This window comes from Silene latifolia, chromosome 2 (genome assembly GCF_048544455.1).
Source record: "Silene latifolia isolate original U9 population chromosome 2, ASM4854445v1, whole genome shotgun sequence".
In the NCBI taxonomy this organism is placed as follows: domain Eukaryota; kingdom Viridiplantae; phylum Streptophyta; class Magnoliopsida; order Caryophyllales; family Caryophyllaceae; genus Silene; species Silene latifolia.
Genome location: NC_133527.1, coordinates 166140875 through 166144744, shown reverse-complemented (window position 1 = coordinate 166144744; position 3870 = coordinate 166140875).

Below are 3870 nucleotides of genomic sequence, written 5' to 3'. Positions count from 1 at the left end.
TTCATGTTCGCTTTGACGAAGATAATGTGCTTGATAAAGCTGAACAGGAAGAAGAGGATCCAGATGAGCCCGATTTCTTTCTAGCAAGAAATGAGCCTTTAAATGAAGAAGAAGATATTCAAGGTATCAATGATGAACTAGAAAATTCTGCAAACAATCCTAAGAGAAGTGATGAGTCCATAGTTAATGATACTATCGACCCTTCCTTGGATAAAGAAAGAGATCTTGAAGTTATACCTAATGTTGTTGTAACTTCCGATCCAAATCATGATATTTCTAATGAAGTTAGTGATGCTTCTGAAGAAAATCCCGAGTCCAACTCAGGGGGAACAAATCATGATTCTTCGTCTGCAGATGATGCTAGTCCATCAAATGATAATGAGCCTAGAGTTCTCAAAAAGTGGAAACATCAAAGTTCCCACCCTTTGGACAAAATCCTAGGGGATCTAGAGCAAGGCATTAAAACTAGAAGGTCCTTGAATAATTTCTGCTCGTTCTTTTCGTTTCTATCAATCATTGAACCTACCAATATTAAAGAAGCTCTTGCTGAACCTGATTGGATAACCGCTATGCAAGAAGAGCTTCAACAATTCGAACGCAATAAGGTATGGCACTTAGTGCCACGACCTCTTGATCGAATCGTCATTGGTACTAGATGGGTGTTTAGAAACAAATTGGACGATACAGGACTTATTACAAGAAACAAGGCACGACTAGTTGTCCAAGGCTACAATCAACAGGAAGGGATCGATTATGACGAGACCTTTGCACCTGTAGCGAGACTTGAGGCTATACGTCTCATTATTGCCTTTCTTTGCTCATAAAGGAATGAAACTGTTCCAAATGGACGTTAAGACAGCATTTCTTAATGGTTATTTGGAGGAAGAAGTCTATGTAGAACAACCTCCCGGATTTTTAGATAGCAAGTTTCAAAACCACGTTTATAAATTAGACAAAGCTTTATATGGTTTGAAACAAGCTCCAAGGGCATGGTATGACAGATTATCCAAGTTTTTGTTACAAAATAATTTTACAAGAGGATCTGTCGATAAAACCTTGTTCCTAAAATCCGAGGGTTCAAATTTACTTGTTGTGCAAATTTATGTAGACGATATTATATTCGGTTCTACAAATGAAAAATTGTGCAAGTATTTTTACGATCTAATGACTTCTGAGTTTGAAATGAGCATGATGGGAGAACTGAAGTACTTTTTAGGCTTACAAATTCAACAAACAAAGGATGGTATAAAGATACACCAACAGAAATATATCAAGGAACTAATCCGAAAGTTCGGTATGGAAAATGCAAAATCATACGATACACCTATGGTACCAGAAAAGAAGATGACTATAGATGAACATGGTAAGTGTGTCGATGAGACTACATATCGAGGTATGATTGGTTCACTTTTATATTTAACTGCAAGTCGTCCTGATATAATGTTTAGTGTATGTGTCTGTGCTCGATTTCAATCATGCCCTAAAGAATCACATATGATTGCAGTTAAACGTATCTTGAGATATTTAATTGGTACATCTAATTTATATTTATGGTATCCACTTGAGTGTAATTTCGATCTAGTAGGATATTCGGATGCGATTATCTGGATGTTCTTTAGATAGGAAAAGCACTTCTGGGTATGCAACGTTTGTTGGACCTTGTATTATCACATGGGGATCAAAGAAGCAAAATTCGATTGCAATGTCTACTGGCCGAGTATGTGTCTGCAGGACTGGTATGTTCTCAATTACTTTGGTTAAAGCAACAACTATGTGATTATGGTATAAATGTAGGTCGTATGCCTATTATGTGTGACAATACGAGTGCTATAGTAATCTCTAAAAACCCTGCCCAGCACTCGAGGACCAAACATATAGATATTCGACACCATTTTCTACGGGATCATGTAGAGAAAGGCAACATTTCACTTGAATTTTGTAGTACTGAAAGGCAATGGGCTGATATCTTGACTAAGGCATTAGCTAGAAAACGCTTTGAGTTATTGAGACTTGAGATTGGTTTAATTAGTGATAATTAAATCCGTCATAATTATGTCCGGGAACCTGAATGACCGCTAGGAAGATAAGATTGTACGATTGTGTCCGTATATTTTTGTTGCAAGTTTAATTATGTTAAATAATATTTATTTTACGTGTTATATCTTGCTTATGTGTATGGTAGTATTTTATATTCTGCTTAATCACATTTCCTTACAAAAATTCGACAAAATCTACAATAAATTGCCTAAATATAATAAAGATATTTCTATCTTATTATATTCCTATACAAATCTCTATCCTTGCCATATTTTGTAACCACCTCTCACAATCCTGCCTAAACACAAACTAGAGGATTCTTATCTTATTCTTATCATATAAGAAATAGGAGATAATACCAAAAACAAAAAAAAAAAAGGGGGAAAGTGCCGAAAAAAAGGGAAGTGCCGGGAAAAAAAAAAAAAAAAAAAAGCACGAAAAAAAAAAAAAAAGAAAGTGCGAAAAAAAAAAAAGCACCAAAAAAAATAAGGAAAGTGCGAAAAAAAAAGGAAGGCGCCGAAAAAAAAATAATAAGGAAATTGGTATTATTTTCTATCCTTAAGAATTCTATTGTTACCAAAACACAAACTCCTTATGGGAATTGGATCTCACGAATCTTGGAAAAGAAAGGAGTAATTGGGAAGCATAGTTATGGGGTTACCACTAATGACGAGATGAACGATCTTTATCTATCCTATATGAAGCTCGTTATTACTGGCAATGAATTAGGTTTTGAGATAAAAGGAGAAAAAGGAGAAAAAGAAGGAAAAAGCAATGTGAATTTTGATATGTTGGATTCAAAGATGGATTCAAACTTTACTTCTATTCTTGGACGGATTAATGAACAAGACAAGAAATTGGAAGAATTGTTTTACCTAATTACAAAGCAAAGGAGAATTGATACTAGTGGACCAAGTGAAGTTAGCCACGCTCACATCAAAACCGTGTTGTCACGGTTTGATACTCGGCTCGAAAGTGTCTTTAAGGCCGCCGTGCGAACTCACTCTGAGTCTGTTCAAATAAAGGAAGGTATGGCTAGTTTGGTTAAATTTGGTGATGATCTTTTGCAATCTGGGAAGGAGATGAGGTCTGAGATGCAAACTATTTATGAAGCAGTTAAAGCAATGACTTTGAGAATTGGTAACTTCGATACTCGATTAACCGCTCAAGCTGCACTTCTCGACCATTGTCATGCGCGACTCGAGGACTTGGAGTACCGTACCCGTCCTAGGTCGAACCCACCGAGCCCACGATACCCTTGATCATTTTGCCCTAATCCATTCAACCTACCCTTATCTTTTTAATTCCTTTGCTCACAATAAAAATCCATTCTTATGGATATTAGCTTTTTCATTTCCACATTATTCCTTGTGTGATTTCAGTTTATAATATTATTATGCTAATTAAGAACTAGATTGCGTTTAATATAATATGTTTTTCATGATTATTTCTTGTTTCATAATATATTATTCTGGTCGTTTTATGTTTGTTCTTATCTTTTCAATGATGCCAAGAGGGGGAATTGTTTTTATGATTTGCGACCGTCTCAAGTTAATTCTCTCATGGCGTTCTATAGTTATCACTTTGAAGAGATCTTTAGTTTCTGCGCTCAACTGTTCTATAATTTGGGAAGTATATGTTGAGGGGGAACTAGACTTAGACACAAATCATAGGAGACTTGTCATCATCAAAAAGGGGGAATTTGTTGGACCTTTAGTCCTTATTAATTGTTTTGATAATGACAGTAATGATTTGTATGTGGACTTAATATATAAACATATGCGTGTAATTGTGTGCTTAAGTTTTAATTGAGAAAGGAACAATTACAAGACG